This window comes from Staurois parvus, unplaced genomic scaffold (assembly GCF_062004578.1).
Source record: "Staurois parvus isolate SC_StPar_1 unplaced genomic scaffold, SC_StPar_1.0 ptg000106l, whole genome shotgun sequence".
NCBI lineage: Eukaryota > Metazoa > Chordata > Amphibia > Anura > Ranidae > Staurois > Staurois parvus.
The window spans coordinates 627,479-653,099 of NW_028317902.1; the positions used below are offsets into that span (position 1 = coordinate 627,479).

The 25,621-nt window shown below is 45.7% G+C and overlaps 1 pseudogene; it reads right to left on the reverse strand.

The window, feature by feature from the left end:
* Nucleotides 1-4,952: 4,952 nt before the first annotated feature.
* On the reverse strand, nt 4,953-14,370 carry LOC149467514 (eEF1A lysine and N-terminal methyltransferase-like; annotated as a pseudogene).
* Between the last annotated feature and the right edge of the window lie 11,251 nt (nt 14,371-25,621).

Below are 25,621 nucleotides of genomic sequence, written 5' to 3' on the forward strand. Positions count from 1 at the left end.
TCCACTAGAGCATTTGCATTTTTCAGAGTAGAGTAGATCCTGGCCAGAGAAGGATAATTTTGACGCAGTTGGCCACCTTAAACATGTATTGAAATACATGTGAACTAAAAATCCCTGTTGTGGAAATTTTGCTAAAAAAGGGTGTAAAGCAGTGGGCAGAGGATTGATTCAGAATTTGTAGTCTTTACTGAAGGGGGTCTGCTCTCGGATGTCTTCACTGAGGAGTGTCAATACTTCTGGGGGTGCACTGGAGTGTCTGTGCTGAGGGGTGTTTGTATTGGTGGTTACTGGGGGGTCTTTTCCATTGGAGGCGTCTGTAGTTGGGGGGTGACCTGTACAAGGCGATTCTGTACTGAGAGTGTCAATCCTTGGAATGTCTGCATAGGGTCATGTCCATAGTTAACTGCATTGAAGCACACTACCATACTTTGCAGAGCACGGTGTTTCAAAAATAGCATGCATTTTTGATCTTTGATGTGAAAGTCATATATGAATTTCTATACTGTTTCAGCACCCCCTAGAGGTTGCATCCTTCGCGGCTGATCTTTCACCTAGGCAGATCTCCGCTTGAGGCCGATCCTTCTAGGGGACTGGAAGAGTATGAACTCTGCACTGCTGTCCCGTCTGTGTGCGCCGTCTCGACTGTAAAACGGGGAAGAAGGTATACCCCTCTACGGAGGACAGACAGCAGAACCTTTTTGACCAGAGCATCAGCAACACAGCAAATGTGTGTGCAATAATGGTTTGTGTACTGAGGGTTGTGTTTTCTGGGTGGGTCATTAGTGCAGGGGTTCTGTACTGGGTGTGTTTATGGAAGGGTCTGTACTCAGGAGGGGTCTGTACTGCTGTGGACTGTACTGGGTGAATCTGCACTGGGAAGGTTTAAACTGAAGGGGGCTCCACTTTGCTTTTCTGCAATGGGGAATCTGTTATGGGGATCTGTACTGAGGGGGACTGCACTGAGGGAGTCCTTACTGGGAAGGGTCCGCACCAAGATGTCTTTACTGCGGGTTGTCTATATTTCGGGAGGTGTACTGGGATGTCTGTACTGGTGGTTACTGGGGATCTGTACTAATGGAGGGAGTGTGTGATTGGGATGAATCTTTAGAAGGTGGGTCTGTATTGCATTGTCCAAGTCTGTAACCAGACCTGCACCTGTAGCTTTTCTTCATCTTTTGCCTATCTGCCCTATAATGGCACTATATCCACTAGAGCATTTGCATTTTTCAGAGTAGAGTAGAGCCTGGCCAGAGAAGGATTATTTTGACGCAGTTGGCCACCTTAAACATGTATTGAAATACATGTGAACTAAAAATCCCTGTTATGAAAATTTTGCTAAAAAGTGTGTCAAGCAGTGGGCAGAGGATTGATTCAGAATTTGTAGTCTTTACTGAAGGGGGTCTGCTCTCGGATGTCTACACTGAGGAGTGTCATTACTTCTGGGGGTGTACTGGGGTGTCTGTGCTGAGGGGTGTTTGTACTGGTGGTTACTGGGGGGTATTTTCCATTGGAGGCGTCTGTAGTTGGGGGGTGACCTGTACAAGGCGATTCTGTACTGAGAGTGTCTATCCTTGGAATGTCTGCATAGGGTCATGTCCATAGTTAACTGCATTGAAGCACACTACCATACTTTGCAGAGCACGGTGTTTCAAAAATAGCATGCATTTTTGATCTTTGATGTGAAAGTCATACATGAGTTTCTATACTGTTTCAGCAGCCCCTAGAGGTTGCATCCTTCGCGGCTGATCTTTCACCTAGGCAGATCTCCGCTTGAGGCCGATCCTTCTAGGGGACTGGAAGAGTATGAACTCTGCACTGCTGTCCCGTCTGTGTGCGCCGTCTCGACTGTAAAACGGGGAAGAAGGTATACCCCTCTACGGAGGACAGACAGCAGAATCTTTTTGACCAGAGCATCAGCAACACAGCAAATGTGTGTGCAATAATGGTTTGTGTACTGAGGGTTGTGTTTTGTGGGTGGGTCATTAGTGCAGGGGTTCTGTACTGGGTGTGTCTATGGAAGGGTCTGTACTCAGGAGGGGTCTGTACTGATGTGGACTGTACAGGGTGAATCTGCACTGGGAAGGTTTAAACTGAAGGGGGCTCCACTTTGCTTTTCTGCAATGGGGAATCTGTTATGGGGATCTGTACTGAGGGTGACTGCACTGAGGGAGTCCTTACTGGGAAGGGTCCGCACCAAGATGTCTTTACTGCGGGTTGTCTATATTTCGGGAGGTGTACTGGGGTGTCTGTACTGGTGGTTACTGGGGATCTGTACTAATGGAGGGGGGGTGTGATTGGGATGAATCTTTACAAGGTGGGTCTGTATTGCAGTGTCCAGGTCTGTAACCAGACCTGCACCTGTAGCTTTTCTTCATCTTTTGCCTATCTGCCCTATAATGGCACTATATCCACTAGAGCATTTGCATTTTTCAGAGTAGAGTAGAGCCTGGCCAGAGAAGTTTAATTTTGACGCAGTTGGCCACCTTAAACATGTATTGAAATACATGTGAACTAAAAATCCCTGTTGTGGAAATTTTGCTAAAAAAGGGTGTAAAGCAGTGGCCAGAGGATTGATTCAGAATTTGTAGTCTTTACTGAAGGGGGTCTGCTCTCGGATGTCTACACTGAGGAGTGTCATTACTTCTGGGGGTGTACTGGGGTGTCTGTGCTGAGGGGTGTTTGTACTGGTGGTTACTGGGGGGTCTTTTCCATTGGAGGCGTCTGTAGTTGGGGGGTGACCTGTACAAGGCGATTCTGTACTGAGAGTGTCTATCCTTGGAATGTCTGCATAGGGTCATGTCCATAGTTAACTGCATTGAAGCACACTACCATACTTTGCAGAGCACGGTGTTTCAAAAATAGCATGCATTTTTGATCTTTGATGTGAAAGTCATACATGAGTTTCTATACTATTTCAGCACCCCCTAGAGGTTGCATCCTTCGCGGCTGATCTTTCACCTAGGCAGATCTCCGCTTGAGGCCGATCCTTCTAGGGGACTGGAAGAGTATGAACTCTGCACTGCTGTCCCGTCTGTGTGCGCCGTCTCGACTGTAAAACGGGGAAGAAGGTATACCCCTCTACGGAGGACAGACAGCAGAACCTTTTTGACCTGAGCATCCGCAACACAGCAAATGTGTGTGCAATAATGGTTTGTGTACTAAGCGTTTTGTTTTGTGGGTGGGTCATTAGTTCAGGGGTTCTGTACTGGGTGTGTCTATGGAAGGGTCTGTACTCAGGAGGGGTCTGTAGTGATGTGGACTGTACAGGGTGAATCTGCACTGGGAAGGTTTAAACTGAAGGGGGCTCCACTTTGCTTTTCTGCAATGGGGAATCTGTACTGGGGATCTGTACTGAGGGGGACTGCACTGCGGGAGTCCTTACTGGGGAGGGTCCGCACAAGATGTCTTTACTGAGGGTTGTCTTTTTTCAGGAGGTGTACTGGGGTGTCTGTACTAGTGGTTAATGGGGATCTGTACTAATGGAGGGGGGGTGTGATTGGGATGAATCTTTACAAGGTGGGTCTGTATTGCATTGTCCAGGTCTGTAACCAGACCTGCACCTGTAGCTTTTCTTCATCTTTTGCCTATCTGCCCTAAAATGGCACTATATCCACTAGAGCATTTGCATTTTTCAGAGTAGAGTAGGTCCTGGCCAGAGAAGGATTATTTTGACGCAGTTGGCCACCTTAAACATGTATTGAAATACATGTGAACTAAAAATCCCTGTTGTGGAAATTTTGCTAAAAAAGAGTGTAAAGCAGTGGGCAGAGGATTGATTCAGCATTTGTAGTCTTTACTGAAGGGGTCTGCTCTCGGATGTCTTCACTGAGGAGTGTCAAAACATCTGGGGGTGTACTGGAGTGTCTGTGCTGAGGGGTGTTTGTACTGGTGGTTACTGGGGGGTCTTTTCCATTGGAGGCGTCTGTAGTTGGGGGGTGACCTGTACAAGGCGATTCTGTACTGAGAGTGTCTATCCTTGGAATGTCTGCATAGGGTCATGTCCATAGTTAACTGCATTGAAGCACACTACCATACTTTGCAGAGCACGGTGTTTCAAAAATAGCATGCATTTTTGATCTTTGATGTGAAAGTCATACATGAATTTCTATACTGTTTCAGCACCCCCTAGAGGTTGCATCCTTCGCGGCTGATCTTTCACCTAGGCAGATCTCCGCTTGAGGCCGATCCTTCTAGGGGACTGGAAGAGTATGAACTCTGCACTGCTGTCCCGTCTGTGTGCGCCGTCTCGACTGTAAAACGGGGAAGAAGGTATACCCCTCTACGGAGGACAGACAGCAGAACCTTTTTGACCAGAGCATCAGCAACACAGCAAATGTGTGTGCAATAATGGTTTGTGTACTGAGGGTTGTGTTTTCTGGGTGGGTCATTAGTGCAGGGGTTCTGTACTGGGTGTGTCTATGGAAGGGTCTGTACTCAGGACTGGTCTGTACTTATGTGGACTGTACAGGGTGAATCTGCATTGGGAAGGTTTAAACTGAGGGGGACTCCACTTGGGTTTTCTGCAATGAGGAATCTGTACTGGGGATCTGTACTGAGGGTGACTGCACTGAGGAAGTCCTTACTGGGGAGGGTCCGCACCAAGATGTCTTTACTGAGGGTTGTCTATACTTCAGGAGGTGTACTGGGGTGTCTGTACTGGTGGTTACTGGGGATCTGTACTAATGGAGGGAGTGTGTGATTGGGAAGAATCTGTACAAGGTGAGTCTGTATTGTATTGTTCAGGTCAGTAACCAGATCTGCACCTGTAGCTCTTCTACATCTTTTGCCTATCTGCCCTATAATGGCACTATATCCACTAGAGCATTTGCATTTTTCAGAGTAGAGTAAAGACTGGACAGAGAAGAATTACTTTGACTCAGTTGGCCACCTTAAACATAATATTATCGCCACAGTAATTCAGTATTTCTTTGAGAAAGCAAGGACAGGTATTTCTAAATAACCTAGAGACCAGCATTTATGTTTTAGAGATAATTAGCCTTAAGATTCCAAACTCAGTGGGCTACAGTGGTGGCAGCACACAATTTTACCTGCTGGTTATCTGCCAATCCTGACAGAGCTAGTTCTAGAACTTTAGCAGACAGCTCTGACTGAATACAATCCATGCTTTCAAAGTGCTGATCCCTATGCAAGGCCACGATTATCAGACGACTGAACCCAACGCTTCTAGCCAATTGTCTCCATCCAGGTTCAGAACCAAACAGCCACTCTGTTTCTCTTCCCTGGGGAACTGGAAAACAGGAATCCAAAAGTAACTGCAGTAACAAAAAAATATAAAATAGATATTCAACTTCCCAATGTAACTTATTTTCATCCTTGTATGATTTTATTAGTGTTTTGGGGGTGGGTGACCTTGCCACTATATTTTTCCTATACACCTGGTTTTTGCAATAGTGGGTCTTATTAGCAGTAACTTCTTAAACTGCAAGTTTCAAGAATGTGACTGACAAAGATCACCCTGGATGTAATAAGAGCTACAGTAAAGAAAATATGTTCACCTCACATAGAAGTTAAATCCAAGTTTGACCTGTGTGTTTTCTAGCCCACAAATACTTCCTAAAAATTAAAAAAGTTGCCTGGTTACTATGTCATCCAGTTAGGGATTACAGCTGCTTTAGTTTGCTAAAGTACTATGATTGTGTGGGTATGTCACTGCCCAGTACAAGCATTTGTGCACCATGTGCTTCAGTAAGTTTTTACAAAGCTTACTGAAAGCAAATGTGCCAGAGTGAAAATGCAGGAAAACCATTCAGGGGGGGACAGGGCGTTGTCTCCCTTTAACAGGAACTGCCTAAGTGACAACTTTAATAACAAGATTATAAGATATTAGTTCAATCAAAGTTATAGAATTAAAAAAAAAATGAAAATTACAAAAAAAGAACTGCCGAATTCTATGCAGGAAGCTATAATTATTTTACTCCCGAAACCTTGGAAAGAAGCTTTTGTCATACTCGTACTGCCCCATTTCTTTATTGAATAGAAACATTAAACTCTTAGCTCGAGTCTTGGTGACCAGGCTAAGGTCATTGGTACACGGATTCATGAGGATCAGCCTGGGGGAAGGAGGTCCATTCTCGCGTTTGACAGTGTAGAATGGCCCTATCTTTGGGAAGTACTCTCTAGGTCTGGCTTGGGCATCAATTGTATTAACTAGACAGACTTCACATAAATAACAAACTTTCCAAGGGGCACTTGGCAGGGGTGGGTGACCCCTCTCCCCCCTGCTCTTGCCTTGGCAATAGAGCCTCTGGCCATTATGATCTGCAACTCTGTCCACAGAGGAAACACAGAGGAAAAGATATCCCTCTATGCCTATACCACCCTATTACATTTAGGTGACACAGCCAACTCGTTGAAGGCACTCATGGATCTTATCACTTGATTTGGGAAATACTCCGGTTTCATCATTAATTGGAATAAATCTGCCCTTATGCCCCTGGAGACACTAAATTTGCCCCTACCAGCTTGTACCTCACAGATACCGGTCACTACGTCCTTTAAATATGTCTCCCCTGATCCTAATCAGTACCTACAACTAAATCTGGCTCCGCTACTAGATAAGCACAAAACGAAATGTAAGGCCTGGCGTAAGCTTCCCCTATCAGTGGTAGGGCAGGTAAACCTGATCAAAATGATTTGGTCACCGCAGCGCCTATATGTTTTTCACAACTCCCCTATATGGATAGCAAAGTTGTGGTTCTCCTGAATAGACTCCCAATTTTTAGATCTAATATGGAAGAAACAACAGGCCAGAATCAGTCTGTCGGCCTTACAATATGGCTACCCGTCCCACATCCTAGAATGTATTACCTAGTGGCACAGCTTCAGCAACTAACTGGATAAGGGCTCTTAAATCACTCAGACTCAGTGGCTAGGCTGATTGTATTAACCAACCCAGTTCTTCCGGCACTCTCCCACTTGGAGTTGGCTCTCCAGTATGGGATGCTTTAAGACTACTCTAAGCATCAGTGGGTTTCTAGACATTTCCCCCATTTGGGGTAATCCTGGGTATCCAGAATTAGTGAAACTGAAGGGCTTTCATTAGTGGAGGTAGAGAGGGATATATTTTCTTGACCAGTTGTTCCGGGAATCATTATTAACCATTTCAATACCGTGCAATTTTACACCTTCCTGCCCAGGCCAGTTTTCAGGTTTCAGCGCTCTCACACTTTGAATGACAATTGCGCGGTCATACAACATTGTACCCAAACTAAAATTTTATCATTTTCTTCACACAACTAGAGCTTTCTTTTGGTGGTATTTAATCACCGCTGGGGTTTTTATTTTTTGCTAAATTAACAAAAAAAGACCAAAAATTTTGAAAAAAAAACACATTTTTGTTTGTTTCTGTTATAAAAGTTTACAAATAAATAATTGTTCTTCATAAATTTAGGCCGAGATGTATTCTGCTACATGTCTTTGGTGAAAATAACCCAAATTAGGATGTATTTTTTAGTTTGTAGGAAAGTTATAGAGTTTACAAACTATGGTATAGATCTGAATATTGATCAATCCTGAAGTACTGACAGCCAATCTAATATCTTGAGGTCCAAGAATGTCAGAACAGTACAGATATCCCCCAAATGACCCCTTTTTGCAGAGTAGACAGTCCGACGTACTTCATAAGAGGCATGGCGAGTTTTTTGAAGTTGTATTTTTTTGTCATAATTTTTCGGAAAATGAAAAAATTAAAAAAATTATTTTCACAATTTTTTTTTTACATACTGTCACCAGTGCAGTACAGCGTCATCATATAACTGGCATGGCGGTGAACAGCGACACTGACTGGTGACAGTATGAAAAAAAAAAATATATATTTTTTTTTAATTTTTTTTTATTATATTTACTTTTATATTACATTTTTTTTTATTTTTTTTAAGATTTTTTTTCATATTTTACTATGACCAAAATAGTACAATGTTACCATAGTAACACTGTACTACTTTGGGGAAGTGATCAGTATTTTTTTTTTTTTTACACAATTTGCTTATAGCAAAGAATTACTTTGCTATAAGCAAGCATTTACCTGAATGAAATCGATTCATTCAGCTTTTTTTTTTTTTTTGTGCTTAGCTGTGATTTGGTCACAGCTAATCACATGACATGTGCATGTGATTAGCTGTGACCATTCACAGCTGGGCACTAGTATACAATGGATGGCATCATGAATGAAGCCATCCATTGTATACAACTGTCATGTGACCTGCTGTGATTGGTCACAGCAGGTCACATGGTACCAGCAACGGGAGCCGGTACTCGGATCTGTCATCGGCCGTGTCCGAGGTGCACGGGCGGTGACAGATTGCACTGCTGCGTCGCTCTGCAACCGCGCAAACCGCGCATGTGCGGGAGCACGCCAAATGGCGTGCACCCGGAAAGCTGCAGCGCTTTTCAAGCCGCCAAACGGCCATTGGCCGGGCGGCTAACGGTTAAAGATGGCCCTGAGTGCTGTATACTGTATGCAGTTAATGCTGCATACAGTTAATACAGCACTGCCAGCAGGCGCATGCATCGGTAATGGAAATAGTGCGTTTGGGCCAGCTTGGCCCAACAAACTATTTTAAGTGAAATTAAACCTTTAATGCATAATGGTGACCAGGAAATCCTTGGTCTACATTTTTATTTTGTTGCAGCAGAGACAGTGGGGTAGATTTACTAAAACTAGAGCCCTCAGAATCTGGTACAGCTGTGCATGGCAGCCAAGCATCTTATAACAGCTTGTTCAATGAAACTTTGGCAATAAAACCTGGAAGCTGATTGGTTTCTATGCAGAGTTGCACCAGATTTTGCAGCTTTATTAATTAACCCCCATTGTGTGTATCATCTGCGGTAAAAGGTCTACTGCTTGCATTTTAAATATAGACTTTAGTTCTGCTCTAAGTGGAGTCTGAAGTTGTCACTCATCCCGTTTGCACCCACCACCACCATTGCCACTGATCACAAGCTACCCCCCCAGCAACCAATGGGTGAGCGGTAATGATGTGCAGTAACCTCTAGCAACCAATCAGCAAGCAGAAATTATGTGCTGTATCCTCTAGCAACTAATCAGTAAGGATATGCTGTAACCTCTGGCAACCAATCACAATCACTGCCTGATCTGGTGTAGTAAACTTATTTTGAGTCTAGCTGCTACTTATTGTATGGCCCAGGGCAGGTGGAGAGCAAAATTCAATAAGGAGGGGGGGGGGGGAGGAGAGAGGTGGTGGGAGAAAGGGGAGTTGGGAAGGGGGGAGAATGGGGGTAGAGGGGTATGAGAGAGAGGTGAGGGGGAGAAAGGGGGTGGGGTGAGAGGTGTGAGAGAGAGAGACCCTAGCCCTGTCTTCAGTTCCTCCCGTGCCTCCCTGTCCCAGTCCGTCTGCCAGTAGGTATGTGTGATGCTCTGTACCTGACAGCAGCAGGCTGCGGCCATTCTGATTCTGGGTGATCTGCTCGTTCCCCTGCTCTGTGGCCTCTGGCTATCTGCACTCCAGCCCATCCTTGTCCTCTGGGCCCCTGGTCAGCTTGTCCCCTAGTTGTCGGAGCTGTGAGCCGAGAGGTTTCCATGCTCTGGGAGGCACCGCCGTTGGGGATGCTGCACCCGCTGCTGCTCAGTGTCAGGGGAAGTCTTCCTGCTCATAGGCTCTCAATCCTAGCTGCCCTCGATGCTCGCCTTCCCCCTGCTCCTGCTGCCACCGGGATCCTTCAAGACAAAGGGCTCAAGGGGCAGCTGCTTTTGGGCCCCACAACGATTGGGCCCGGGGCAGCTGCCAGTTTGCCTTGCGTTAAAGATGGCAATGAGAGCGCTGTGTTCTAGCAGCAGTAATGGACTTCCTGCTCTATTCCTGGAACAATATCCAGCTAGGATGAGCATTGCTCAGCCATTCACATGAAGCTTTGCATTTTTAGAATTAATACAAGGCCTTCTATGACTGGTTGAGCAAAGCTCAGGCTAACTTGTTTTTGTCCTGGAAATGGGACAGAAAGTCTCTAGCTGACTGCCTGGAACACAACACTGTATGCTGCACGCAGCTGAAGTAACATACAGTTTATACAGCAGGTGTATGTTTTAGTAATGGAAATGGTTTGTTTGGACCAGCTTGGCCCCAAAAAATATTTAAAATTAAATTAAACCTAGAGTTCTACTTTAATTAAGCACCACTGCTACCAGGATTTGAGTGTTAGTAAGATGCTGACAGAAGAGAAAAGAAGAAAAATGGAAAAAATAGAAAATTAAAGGGGAAAAAAAAAAGAAGATATTATTATTATACAGTATTTATAAAGCACCAATAGTTCACTCAGCGCTGTACATTACAAAGGGGGACAGAACATGTGACAGAACAATACCAATACAATGCAAAACATGAGGGGATCGAGGGCCCTGCTCTTTCGAGCTTACAATCTAGAAGGGAATATATATAGATAGAGACACATACATATATACATACATATAACATCTGAATTTGTATTGTATGTGAATTCCTTTAAATTTAAAATGGGAAATCCTTTAGAAGAGTAGCTAATTATAGTCCCCTTTAAAGTGGTGTTCGGACTTTGACTTATTCATATTACATTAAGTGCAGAATATTACAGAAAGAATATTAGGACATGAGAAGAAGAAGAAAAAAAAAAAGAAAGCCCAGCTTACTTATAAATATTGCAAAGTAATTGGCATGAGATAGTCCTACAGTAAGACTATCTACCACATAAAAGGAATAACAAATTCTTCCAGAATCTCCATCACACAAGTCTAATGACACTTCCTGAGAACTCTGATTTTGGTTCAGGCGGTTACGGATTAGTGCATATTGCTGTTGTTCTTTCACTGCTGCCATTAGTTCATCAGGGCTTGAACAACGCAGGGGCTTGGCGCCCTCTTTAGCTATAATTTACAAGACTTGTGTAAACCCTGGCATCAGTCGCATCACAAATAAAAATACTAGTAAAGGAAACTGACTGCCAGACTCATTGCTGCTGCTTCTGATACTTGATGAACTCGAACCATCCATCCACCTTGGGAGAACTGATTTACTAGTTTGTCCAAGACGTGGCCTTGAGCCAAAGATACACAAACATATCGTCCGCCATATTGCAAGACACAACCAATTTCAACCAGCAACTTTGTAGCAGTTTCCAGAGTTCTTTCTTCTGTATCAGGGAGTATGGCATCCAATGTCCCTTTATCCAACACTGCCTGAAAGTGAGAATCAGAAAATGTAGTCTGTGTGGCATCCATCAACTGATATGTCATCAGAGGTCTTCGTTTGGCATTTTGCTCGTTCATTTGGCGAATGACCACTTCACTCAAAACAATATTGGTCAGATTCTAGCATCCAGCATCATATAGCCTTTCACTTTGCCACAGCCCACCACTAGCACCTGCAAGAAACAAGATGTACAAACCAGTTGTGTAAAACCTGGACCTGTCACCACCTTCTATCATTGAATGAATGCAGTGTAGAGTAGGTGGTGAAAGGATCTTTCCTTTTTCCCATAATTAATTCTTACAACACTTATTAAAGCTCGGTAAAGCGCTCTAGTGAAAGTATATTTAAAGATAAAACGTTGGATAAAGTGGAGGAGGGTTAAAGCAGAACTGAAGTCCACAAATACTAACCTCCTGACACTGGGATCATCTTCTCTGATTCTTCTGGATGCAGGACTTCAGATGTCACTTAGGGGTACGGAGAATGTGCATGTGCAGCTCAGTGTACATTCTAGAGAAGATAGTGATTAGGGAGGTAAGTTTTTTTTATTGGTTTTAGAACGTAAAAATTAGAGCCTGTCATTGACTTGTACAGGTTGTGACTGAAAACGAACAAATGTGGCTCCCAGGTGCATCCATGTGCATAAGTCCTTAAAAATTAACTACACTGCATCTGAGCAACACAAATCAAAAACACTATATAATTCATTTTTAATATTCAAAGCAAACTCCCCCATCCATCCATGTCTAATTTTTTATTTTGCTGAGAAATCACTTTGAACAACAGCCCGAGCATTTTTAGCTGTGGCCATCTTGAGTAAGGGCAGATGATTCCTGTAGCATTTAGATTTCAGGGTGTTATTAACTTAACATACACACCTGCAGCGGTTCACAAGAACGGGGTGCGATTCTGATGCAGTGCAAAATTCGCTGCGAATTCCGCACTGCATCAGTGTGAACCCAGCCTTAGAATCACTGAAGGCTGAGATCATTCCGCACTTGTACAGCTGCCTAGTGAATGACTCAACCAGGGACAGGGAGCAGGGCCTCTCTCCCCATTAGCCCGGAGGCACCCGCTATGCCAGTCCAGAGTCCGGAATACATGACAGCGGCACCGATACCAGGGGTATATGAAAGCAATTAAGCAGTAGTGCAGCCGCCCAAAATGCTTCCACCTAATAGACAGGAGTTCGCTTGTCAGTTTTACACACAATCCCGGTGGCTGCAGCTGATGGACCCAGTGCGTATGGGTCCATCGGCCTCATTCACGCTGGGCATTTTAATCCGTGCAGGCCCATGGTTACCGGCACAGGGATGGACAGGCGTTTAGGGCATCTCTCTGTCGGCTGTCCCATAGCTGTTAACTGGGATGCAATGAATGCACGGGCACAGCTGCTGCTCCCAATGTGACATTCCTGTTGGTGGGGGCGCAGAGTCCCAAATGAACCCTAGGTTGTGTTTGGATAGAAGCATCCACATAGATGTCATAATGGGAGCAGCAGCTGTGTCCGTGCAACCGCTGCATCCCAATTAACTGCTATGGGACAGCCGACATCGGGATGCCCGGAACACCTGTCCATCACTGTGCTGGTAAACACAGCCCTGCAAAAGGCACAGATTTCATTCACACTTATGTAACTCCAAAGTCGTGCGATTTCCATTGTGACTTTCATGTAACTTTGGATGGGTGCGACTTTGGCTTTAATGTTGCATTGATAACATTAACCTCTTCCGCACCACCGTATAGCAGAAATACTGCTACAGGGAGGCACAGGTGCGAAAAATCTCATATATATACATGATTTTGCAGTTCTGGGTAGGGGGCGTGCGCGCCCTACCCACTCTGCCATTCACGGGCTCAGCTGTCAATCACTGGGTCCCATCCCGTGATTCCCTGTGAGCACCTGGCGTTCACAGATCTCTTCCCTGTCAGCTCCTGCACACTGCTTTGTATGGCTTTGCATAGCAGAGCCATACAAAGCAGTGTGCTTACAGTGTAAAGCACACACACACAGTAAAGCAGCACACAGTTAACCCTTTGATCGCCCCACATGTTAACCCTATCCTGCCCAGTGCCATTAGTACAGCATCAGTGCTTTTTTATTAGCACTGATCACTGTATTGGTGTCACTGGGGATGTCAGTGACACAAAGTCAGTTCTCCCCCAGTGTCTGAATGCCCGCCGCATTCCTGCTATAAGTTGCTGATCGCCATTACTAGTTAAAAAAAAAGAAAAAAGCATATCTACTGCCATTTGTAAATGCTATAACTTTCACGCAAGTCAATTCGTTTATGTATTGGGATTTTTTTTTTTAGCAAAGACATGGAGCAGAATACCTTTTGGCCTAAATTGATGTAGAGATTTGATTATTTACTGGACATGTTTAATAGCAAAAAGTCAAAAGTGTAGTTTTTTTTTTTCAAAATTGTCAATCTTTTTTTGTTTATAAACGCAAAAAATAAAAACCGCACAGGCAATCAAATACCATCAAAAGAAAGCTCTGTTTGTGGAGAAAAAAAGACGCAAATTTAATTTGGGTACAGCATTGCACGACCGCGCAATTGTCAGTTAAAGTAACAGCTCTGTATCGCAAAAAAATGGCCCGGTCAGGAAGGGGGGTAAATCAAATGGTTAAGATGCGACTTTCATGTAACTTTTGAGAGTTTACATTGCAGTCTATATCACTCCAGTCACATGAAAGTCACATGAGTAGCACAGGAACCTTTTTAAAGTCGCTGCAACTTTGGTTGCATGGATTTGAACAGCTTCCATTGAAATACATGGGTTGCAACTTGTCATGTGACTTTTGTCAAGTTTATTTTTTCCCCAAGTCGCACAAGGGTGAATGGAGCCTTGAACACTATGTGAAGGAGGCCAGGCCTTGGAGTGTTACTGCATTCAGATCCATAGGAAACTGAACACAGGGTTCTGTGCTGGAGCCCTAATGCAGAGCTCACAGGAGGGAGTGAGAGAAGGGAAGGCAGCCAGCAGTCCATGTACACACCTTGTGTTTCGGTTGAATGTATTTGTGCAGCACACCACACAGCTCCAAGTATCCGCCATACCACTCGAAGGCCCGCTCCCCCCTGCGCTGGAAGAACTGCTGCCAGTACTCGCTGGAGGAGAACTCCTTACTGCTCTTCGGTAACAGATTCATCTGCCCACCATCACTGCCTCAGTCACCGCATGGAGCACACAGCCAACACTTCCGGGTCACAGCTGTCCAGCTCCTCATTGGCCATATTCTTCCACAAAAGGTTTTTCATTGGAAAAGCTGGCTGAAGACTGGAGCTCCACTTTCGACAGGAACCATGTGACCTCCATTCCACCATTTGTTTTTGTTAATGAACGTTACGTTAAAACATTTGGAGTGGAGGTCACATGTTTCCTGTCGACTGGAGCTCCACTCTACCGCCTCTGCTTGTTTGTTGCATTAAAGTTCACTAGCAAAAAAAAAGGGAGTGGAAGTCATGTGTTTCCTATTAAAAATGGAGCTCCATTCTGCAGCCAGACTCTATTGTAGAGGAGACTGGGGGCCGGAAGTGGGAGGAGCCAAAGGAAAGGCCGTGGGAGGAGACTGGGTACCGGAAGTGGGAGGAGTCTGAGGGAGGGCAGGAAGTGGAAGGATACACGAGTGTTGCTTAGCAACCCCAATACTGCTGCTCAGTCTGCAGCTGGCTCTCCTGGGATCAACATCGATTCGGCGTTGCTGAGTGGCAGACCAACGGACCAATGGATTGCGAAGCCTGTGCAAGCAGGTGGAGCCAGCAACATGTGGGCGGTGATCATTTCATCTCTGAGCGAATGAAGGAGGAGATTGCGGAGCAGGGGGCGAGTACAGTGTATCTTTTATATTAGTATATATATGAATGATCGGTGAGGTAATTGGGGTGAAGTAGTTATTGGGACCGCCCCCCCATGCAGCTGATGAACACTGACATTCAGTGAGGGTGGATCTAGAGAGGAATCCGTAGGCCGGTGTAGCGGCAAGATGAGTATCCCAATTAACTCGGTATCCCCCGAAGGCTTGGTGTGCCTTAAGCCGGCGCATGCGCAGTTGCTTCAGGGGATACAGATTTTCATGGGATATTTATCTTGCCGCCGTTACACCAGTATGATTGTTCCCGGTTTGTTGGAGGCGGAGCTGTGGTCTGCAATCATCTGGTGATGGGACAGAATGTCATGTGTATGTACAGGTCTTTCATAGGATCGATCTCCTGTGTGCACAGCCAGCCCCCTGATCTGTAGAAGCAGCAATAGATAAACATGGGAAGAAGCAGATGATTGCAGGATGACCTTGCAGCCTCTTTATTCCTGTAGTAGTGCAGGTCTGGGACATGGCTCCATCACACTCAGGCTCACATACCACTTACCCACCTAAGGATTCCCCCCCCCCCCTTCCTGACCAGGACATTTTTGGTGCTGTGTTACTTTAACTGACAATTGCGCGGTCATGCAACACTGCACCCAATTGAAATTGATGTCCTTTTCCCCTCCACAAATAGGGTTTTCCTTCAGTGGTATTTGATCGCTTGTACGGGTTTTTAAATTTTTTGCACAATAAAGAGCGACAATTTTGTGAAATAAAAAAAAATATTTTTGACTTTTTGCTATAAAACACAATTTAAAAAAATGTAAAAAAATCAAATTTCGTCATATATTTAGGCCAAAATGTATTCTGCTACAAATACATGTACATTAACTGGTTTATAGCATCTACAAATGGCGGTGTATATATACTGGAATTTTCATTTGTACTAGTAATGACGGCGATCAGCAACTTATAGTGGGACTGCGGTGGGCATTCTGACACTGGGGGGAACTAACTGCCACTGACATCCCCAGTGATCACTGCTAATAAAAAGCACTGACACTACCGTGTTTCCCCGAAAATAAGACACTGTCTTATATTTTTTTTGGCTCCAAAAAACACACTAGGTCTTATTTTTGGGGTAGGTCTTATTTTTTAAATGTCCAGGTGTGGACAGGGGGTGCAGAGGTGAGCTGCAGGCAGTTGTGGATGAGGGTTACTATGGAGAGGGCCGGCTGATGACAGTTGTGAGCTGCAGTCAGGTGCTGCAGATTTGACTTGACAGGTGACTTTCAGACAGGGTGCAGATATGAGCCACAGACAGAGTGCAGGGGTGAGTTGCAGACGTGGGATGCAGAGCTGAGCTGTGGTTGGGGGGTGCAAAGGTGGGTTGCAACTCAGCTCACCTCTGCACCCCCCCAGCCGCAGCTCACCTATGCACCCTGTCTACAACTCACCTGACTCAATTTACCTCTGCAACACCTGACTGTAGCTCACCTTTGCACATCCCCCTCCACTGCCCTCATATGGTTAGCTAGCTTTGCAAAACACAGCTGTCAGCAGCCGGCCTCTCTTTATAGTAACTCCCATTTTGGGTCTTCCCACACAGTGCACCAAGCACACTTACTCACCACTCCGCCTCTTCCCCACTGGCCGGTGATCACCCCTAAGGCATTGGCTTCCATGCATTAGGCTGCAGGAGGAGAAGCCCCACTTCTAAACACACTGCATACTGCACCCGCATATATCTGTTCCTTCCCTGTCCCACACTGAGTACAGAAGTAGGGAGGTTCTGTGGGAGCGGATGGTGCTGTAAGTTGAGCCACGCTTGTGTTTTATAAGAGACAGTAGATATGGGTGTGCGCAGGGCCAGTGCCGGAGGTGGCGGAATGGCGTTCTGCCACATTCCGGCTGAAAAAAAAAGCCCTGATCACAACTAGGTCTTATTTTCAGGGTAGGTCTGATACTTTAGCAATTCCCAAAAATAGTACTAGGTCTTATTTTCGGGGTAGGTCTTATTTTAGGGGAAACGGTACGAATGACACTGGGCAGGAAGGGATTAACTTTTGGGCAATCAAACTAAAAATCCCTGTTGTGGAAAGTTTGCTAGAAAGGGTGTAAAGCAGTGGGCAGAGGATTGATTCACAATTTCTAGTCTTTACTGAAGGGGGTCTGCTCTCGGATGTCATCACAGAGGAGTGTCAATACTTCCGGGGGTGTACTGGGGTGTCTGTGCTGAGGGGTATTTGTACTGGTGGTTACTTGGGGGTCTGTTCCATTGGAGGCGTCTGTATCTGGGGGTGACCTGTACAAGGCGATTCTATACTGGGAGTGTCTATCCTTGGAATGTCTGCATAGGGGCATGTCCATAGTTAACTGCATTGAAGCACACTACCATACTTTGCAAAGCACGGTGTTTCAAAAATAGCATGCATTTTTGATCTTTGATGTGAAAGTCATACATGAGTTTCTATACTGTTTCAGCACCCCCTAGAGGTTGCATTCTTCGCGGCTGATCTTTCACCTAGGCAGATCTCTGCTTGAGGCCGATCCTTCTAGGGGACTGGAAGAGTATGAACTCTGCACTGCTGTCCCGTCTGTGTGCGCCGTCTCGACTGTAAAACGGGGAAGAAGGTATACCCCTCTACGGAGGACAGACAGCAGAACCTTTTTGACCAGAGCATCAGCAACACAGCAAATGTGTGTGCAATAATGGTTTGTGTACTAAGCGTTTTGTTTTGTGGGTGGGTCATTAGTTCAGGGGTTCTGTACTGGGTGTGTCTATGGAAGGGTCTGTACTCAGGAGGGGTCTGTACTTATGTGGACTGTACAGGGTGAATCTGCATTGGGAAGGTTTAAACTGAGGGGGACTCCACTTGGTTTTTCTGCAATGGGAAATCTGTACTGGGGATCTGTACTGAGGGTGACTGCACTGAGGGAGTCCTTACTGGGAAGTGTCCTCACCAAGATGTCTTTACTGTGGGTTGTCTATATTTCGGGAGGTGAACTGGGATGTCTGTACTGGTGGTTACTGGGGATCTGTACTAATGGAGGGGGGGTGTGATTGGGATGAATCTTTACAAGGTGGGTCTGTATTGCATTGTCCAGGTCTGTAACCAGACCTGCACCTGTAGCTTTTCTTCATCTTTTGCCTATCTGCCCTATAATGGCACTATATCCACTAGAGCATTTGCATTTTTCAGAGTAGAGTAGAGCCTGGCCAGAGAAGGATAATTTTGACGCAGTTGGCCACCTTAAACATGTATTGAAATACATGTGAACTAAAAATCCCTGTTGTGGAAATTTTGCTAAAAAAGGGTGTAAAGCAGTGGGCAGAGGATTGATTCAGAATTTGTAGTCTTTACCGAAGGGGGTCTGCTCTCGGATGTCTTCACTGAGGAGTGTCAATACCTCTGGGGGTGCACTGGAGTGTCTGTGCTGAGGGGTGTTTATACTGGTGGTTACTGGGGGATCTTTTCCATTGGAGGCGTCTGTAGTTGGGGGGTGACCTGTACAAGGAGATTCTGTACTGAGAGTGTCTATCCTTGGAATGTCTGCATAGGGTCATGTCCATAGTTAACTGCATTGAAGCACACTACCATACTTTGCAGAGCACGGTGTTTCAAAAATAGCATGCATTTTTGATCTTTGATGTGAAAGTCATACATGAGTTTCTATACTGTTTCAGCACCCCCTAGAGGTTGCATCCTTCGCGGCTGATCTTTCACCTAGGCAGATCTCCGCTTGAGGCCGATCCTTCTAGGGGACTGGAAGAGTATGAACTCTGCACTGCTGTCCCGTCTGTGTGCGCTGTCTCGACTGTAAAAAGGGGAAGAATTGATACCCCTCTACGGAGGACAGACAGCAGAACCTTTTTGACCAGAGCATCAGCAACACAGCAAATGTGTGTGCAATAATGGTTTGTGTACTAAGCGTTTTGTTTTGTGGGTGGGACATTAGTTCAGGGGTTCTGTACTGGGTGTGTCTATGGAAGGGTCTGTACTCAGGAGGGGTCTGTACTTATGTGGACTGTACAGGGTGAATCTGCATTGGGAAGGTTTAAACTGAGGGGGACTCCACTTGGTTTTTCTGCAATGGGGAATCTGTACTGAGGGGGACTGCACTGCGGGAGTCCTTACTGGGGAGGGTCCGCACCAAGATGTCTTTACTGAGGGTTGTCTTTTTTCAGGAGGTGTACTGGGGTGTCTGTACTAGTGGTTACTGGGGATCTGTACTAATGGAGGGGGGGTGTGATTGGGATGAATCTTTACAAGGTGGGTCTGTATTGCATTGTCCAGGTCTGTAACCAGACCTGCACCTGTAGCTTTTCTTCATCTTTTGCCTATCTGCCCTAAAATGGCACTATATCCACTAGAGCATTTGCATTTTTCAGAGTAGAGTAGATCCTGGCCAGAGAAGGATTATTTTGACGCAGTTGGCCACCTTAAACATGTATTGAAATACATGTGAACTAAAAATCCCTGTTGTTGAAATTTTGCTAAAAAAGGGTGTAAAGCAGTGGGCAGAGGATTGATTCAGAATTGGTAGTCTTTACTGTATGGGGTCTGCTCTCGGATGTCTACACTGAGGAGTGTCATTACTTCTGGGGGTGTACTGGGGTGTCTGTGCTGAGGGGTGTTTGTACTGGTGGTTACTGGGGGGTCTTTTCCATTGGAGGCGTCTGTAGTTGGGGGTGACCTGTACAAGGCGATTCTGTACTGAGAGTGTCTATCCTTGGAATGTCTGCATAGGGTCATGTCCATAGTTAACTGCATTGAAGCACACTACCATACTTTGCAGAGCACGGTGTTTCAAAAATAGCATGCATTTTTGATCTTTGATGTGAAAGTCATACATGAGTTTCTATACTGTTTCAGCACCCCCTAGAGGTTGCATCCTTCGCGGCTGATCTTTCACCTAGGCAGATCTCCGCTTGAGGCCGATCCTTCTAGGGGACTTGAAAAGTATGAACTCTGCACTGCTGTCCCGTCTGTGTGCCCTGTCTCGACTGTAAAACGGGGAAGAAGGTATACCCCTCTACGGAGGACAGACAGCAGAATCTTTTTGACCAGAGCATCAGCAACACAGCAAATGTGTGTGCAATAATGGTTTGTGTACTGAGGGTTGTGTTTTCTGGGTAGGTCATTAGTGCAGGGGTTCTGTACTGAGTGTGTCTATGGAAGGTTCTGTACTCAGGAGGGGTCTGTACTGATGTGGACTCTACAGGGTGAATCTGCACTGGGAAAGTTTAAACTGAAGGGGGCTCCACTTTGCTTTTCTGCAATGGGGAATCTGTTATGGGGATCTGCACTGAGGGTGACTGCACTGAGGGAGTCCTTACTGGGAATGGTCCGCACCAAGATGTCTTTACTGCGGGTTGTCTATATTTCGGGAGGTGTACTGGGGTGTCTGTACTGGTGGTTACTGGGGATCTGTACTAATGGAGGGGGGGTGTGATTGGGATGAATCTTTACAAGGTGGGTCTGTATTGCATTGTCCAGGTCTGTAACCAGACCTGCACCTGTAGCTTTTCTTCATCTTTTGCCTATCTGCCCTATAATGGCACTATATCCACTAGAGCATTTGCATTTTTCAGAGTAGAGTAGAGCCTGGCCAGAGAAGGATTATTTTGACGCAGTTGGCCACCTTAAACATGTATTGAAATACATGTTAACTAAAAATCCCTGTTGTGGAAATTTTGCTAAAAAAGGGTGTAAAGCAGTGGGCTGAGGATTGATTCAGAATTTGTAGTCTTTACCGAAGGGGGTCTGCTCTCGGATGTCTTCACTGAGGAGTGTCAATACTTCTGGGGGTGCACTGGAGTGTCTGTGCTGAGGGGTGTTTGTACTGGTGGTTACTGGGGGGTCTTTTCCATTGGAGGCGTCTGTAGTTGGGGGGTGACCTGTACAAGCCGATTCTGTACTGAGAGTGTCTATCCTTGGAATGTCTGCATAGGGTCATGTCCATAGTTAACTGCATTGAAGCACACTACCATACTTTGCAGAGCACGGTGTTTCAAAAATAGCATGCATTTTTGATCTTTGATGTGAAAGTCATACATGAGTTTCTATACTGTTTCAGCACCCCCTAGAGGTTGCATCCTTCGCGGCTGATCTTTCACCTAGGCAGATCTCCGCTTGAGGCCGATCCTTCTAGGGGACTGGAAGAGTATGAACTCTGCACTGCTGTCCCGTCTGTCTGCGCTGTCTCGACTGTAAAACGGGGAAGAAGGTATACCCCTCTACGGAGGACAGACAGCAGAACCTTTTTGACCAGAGCATCAGCAACACAGCAAATGTGTGTGCAATAATGGTTTGTGTACTAAGCGTTTTGTTTTGTGGGTGGGTCATTAGTTCAGGGGTTCTGTACTGGGTGTGTCTATGGAAGGGTCTGTACTCAGGAGGGGTCTGTACTTATGTGGACTGTACAGGGTGAATCTGCATTGGGAAGGTTTAAACTGAGGGGGACTCCACTTGGTTTTTCTGCAATGGGGAATCTGTACTGAGGGGGACTGCACTGCGGGAGTCCTTACTGGGAAGGGTCTGCACCAAGATGTCTTAACTGCGGGTTGTCTATATTTCGGGAGGTGTACTGGGATGTCTGTACTGGTGGTTACTGGGGATCTGTACTAATGGAGGGGGGGTGTTTGGGAGGAATTTTTACAAGGTGGGTCTGTATTGCATTGTCCAGGTCTGTAACCAGACCTGCACCTGTAGCTTTTCTTCATCTTTTGCCTATCTGCCCTAAAATGGCACTATATCCACTAGAGCATTTGCATTTTTCAGAGTAGAGTAGATCCTGGCCAGAGAAGGATTATTTTGACGCAGTTGGCCACCTTAAACATGTATTGAAATACATGTGAACTAAAAATCCCTGTTGTGGAAATTTTGCTAAAAAAGGGTGTAAAGCAGTGGGCAGAGGATTGATTCAGAATTTGTAGTCTTTACTGAAGGGGGTCTGTTCTCGGATTTCTTCACTGAGGAGTGTCATTACTTCTGGGGGTGTACTGGGGTGTCTGTGCTGAGGGGTGTTTGTACTGGTGGTTACTGGGGGGTCTTTTCCATTGGAGGTGTCTGTAGTTGGGGGGTGACCTGTACAAGGCGATTCTGTACTGAGAGTGTCTATCCTTGGAATGTCTGCATAGGGGCATGTCCATAGTTAACTGCATTGAAGCACACTACCATACTTTGCAGAGCACAGTGTTTCAAAAAAAGCATGCATTTTTGATCTTTGATGTGAAAGTCATACATGAGTTTCTATACTGTTTCAGCACCCCCTAGAGGTTGCATCCTTCGCGGCTGATCTTTCACCTAGGCAGATCTCCGCTTGAGGCCGATCCTTCTAGGGGACTGGAAGAGTATGAACTCTGCACTGCTGTCCCGTCTGTCTGCGCTGTCTCGACTGTAAAACGGGGAAGAAGGTATACCCCTCTACGGAGGACAGACAGCAGAACCTTTTTGACCAGAGCATCAGCAACACAGCAAATGTGTGTGCAATAATGGTTTGTGTACTAAGCGTTTTGTTTTGTGGGTGGGTCATTAGTTCAGGGGTTCTGTACTGGGTGTGTCTATGGAAGGGTCTGTACTCAGGAGGGGTCTGTACTTATGTGGACTGTACAGGGTGAATCTGCATTGGGAAGGTTTAAACTGAGGGGGACTCCACTTGGTTTTTCTGCAATGGGGAATCTGTACTGAGGGGGACTGCACTGCGGGAGTCCTTACTGGGAAGGGTCTGCACCAAGATGTCTTAACTGCGGGTTGTCTATATTTCGGGAGGTGTACTGGGATGTCTGTACTGGTGGTTACTGGGGATCTGTACTAATGGAGGGGGGGTGTTTGGGAGGAATTTTTACAAGGTGGGTCTGTATTGCATTGTCCAGGTCTGTAACCAGACCTGCACCTGTAGCTTTTCTTCATCTTTTGCCTATCTGCCCTAAAATGGCACTATATCCACTAGAGCATTTGCATTTTTCAGAGTAGAGTAGATCCTGGCCAGAGAAGGATTATTTTGACGCAGTTGGCCACCTTAAACATGTATTGAAATACATGTGAACTAAAAATCCCTGTTGTGGAAATTTTGCTAAAAAAGGGTGTAAAGCAGTGGGCAGAGGATTGATTCAGAATTTGTAGTCTTTACTGAAGGGGGTCTGTTCTCGGATTTCTTCACTGAGGAGTGTCATTACTTCTGGGGGTGTACTGGGGTGTCTGTGCTGAGGGGTGTTTGTACTGGTGGTTACTGGGGGGTCTTTTCCATTGGAGGTGTCTGTAGTTGGGGGGTGACCTGTACAAGGCGATTCTGTACTGAGAGTGTCTATCCTTGGAATGTCTGCATAGGGGCATGTCCATAGTTAACTGCATTGAAGCACACTACCATACTTTGCAGAGCACGGTGTTTCAAAAATAGCATGCATTTTTGATCTTTGATGTGAAAGTCATACATGAGTTTCTATACTGTTTCAGCACCCCCTAGAGGTTGCATCCTTCGCGGCTGATCTTTCACCTAGGCAGATCTCCGCTTGAGGCCGATCCTTCTAGGGGACTGGAAGAGTATGAACTCTGCACTGCTGTCCCGTCTGTGTGCCCTGTCTCGACTGTAAAACGGGGAAGAAGGTATACCCCTCTACGGAGGACAGACAGCAGAATCTTTTTGACCAGAGCATCAGCAACACAGCAAATGTGTGTGCAATAATGGTTTGTGTACTGAGGGTTGTGTTTTCTGGGTGGGTCATTAGTGCAGGGGTTCTGTACTGAGTGTGTCTATGGAAGGGTCTGTACTCAGGAGGGGTCTGTACTGATGTGGACTCTACATGGTGAATCTGCACTGGGAAAGTTTAAACTGAAGGGGGCTCCACTTTGCTTTTCTGCAATGGGGAATCTGTACTGGGGATCTGTACTGAGGGGGACTGCACTGCGGGAGTCCTTACTGGGGAGGGTCTGCACAAGATGTCTTTACTGAGGGTTGTCTTTTTTCAGGAGGTGTACTGGGGTGTCTGTACTAGTGGTTACTGGGGATCTGTACTAATGGAGGGGGGGTGTGATTGGGATGAATCTTTACAAGGTGGGTCTGTATTGCATTGTCCAGGTCTGTAACCAGACCTGCACCTGTAGCTTTTCTTCATCTTTTGCCTATCTGCCCTAAAATGGCACTATATCCACTAGAGCATTTGCATTTTTCAGAGTAGAGTAGATCCTGGCCAGAGAAGGATTATTTTGACGCAGTTGGCCACCTTAAACATGTATTGAAATACATGTGAACTAAAAATCCCTGTTGTTGAAATTTTGCTAAAAAAGAGTGTAAAGCAGTGGGCAGAGGATTGATTCAGAATTTGTAGTCTTTACTGAAGGGGGCTTGCTCTCGGATGTCTTCACTGAGGAGTGTCAAAACTTCTGGGGGTGTACTGGGGGGTCTTTTCCATTGGAGGCGTCTGTAGTTGGGGGGTGACCTGTACAAGGCGATTCTATACTGAGAGTGTCTATCCTTTAAATGTCTGCATAGGGGCATGTCCATAGTTAACTGCATTGAAGCACACTACCATACTTTGCAGAGCACGGTGTTTCAAAAATAGCATGTATTTTTGATCTTTGATGTGAAAGTCATACATGAGTTTCTATACGGTTTCAGCACCCCCTAGAGGTTGCATCCTTCGCAGCTGATCTTTCACCTAGGCAGATCTCCGCTTGAGGCCGATCCTTCTAGGGGACTGGAAGAGTATGAACTTTGCACTGCTGTCCCGTCTGTGTGCGCCGTCTCGACTGTAAAACGGGGAAGAAGGTATACCCCTCTACGGAGGACAGACAGCAGAACCTTTTTGACCAGAGCATCAGCAATACAGCAAATGTGTGTGCAATAATGGTTTGTGTACTAAGCGTTTTGTTTTGTGGGTGGGTCATTAGTTCAGGGGTTCTGTACTGGGTGTGTCTATGGAAGGGTCTGTACTCAGGAGGGGTCTGTACTGATGTGGACTGTAAAGGGTGAATCTGCACTGGGAAGGTTTAAACTGAAGGGGGCTCCACTTTGCTTTTCTGCAATGGGGAATCTGTTATGGGGATCTGTACGGAGGGTGACTGCACTGAGGGAGTCCTTACTGGGAAGGGTCCGCACCAAGATGTCTTTACTGCGGGGTGTCTATATTTCGGAAGGTTTACTGGGATGTCTGTACTGGTGGTTACTGGGGATCTGTACTAATGGAGGGGGGGTGTTTTTGGGATGAATTTTTTCAAGGTGGGTCTGTATTGCATTGTCCAGGTCTGTAACCAGACCTGCACCTGTAGCTTTTCTTCATCTTTTGCCTATCTGCCCTATAATGGCACTATATCCACTAGAGCATTTGCATTTTTCAGAGTAGAGTAGAGCCTGGCCAGAGAAGGATTATTTTGACGCAGTTGGCCACCTTAAACATGTATTGAAATACATGTGAACTAAAAATCCCTGTTGTGGAAATTTTGCTAAAAAAGGGTGTAAAGCAGTGGGCAGAGGATTGATTCAGAATTTGTAGTCTTTACTGAAGCGGGTCTGCTCTCGGATGTCTTCACTGAGGAGTGTCAATACTTCTGGGGGTGTACTGGGGTGTCTGTGCTGAGGGGTGTTTGTACTGGTGGTTACTGGGGGG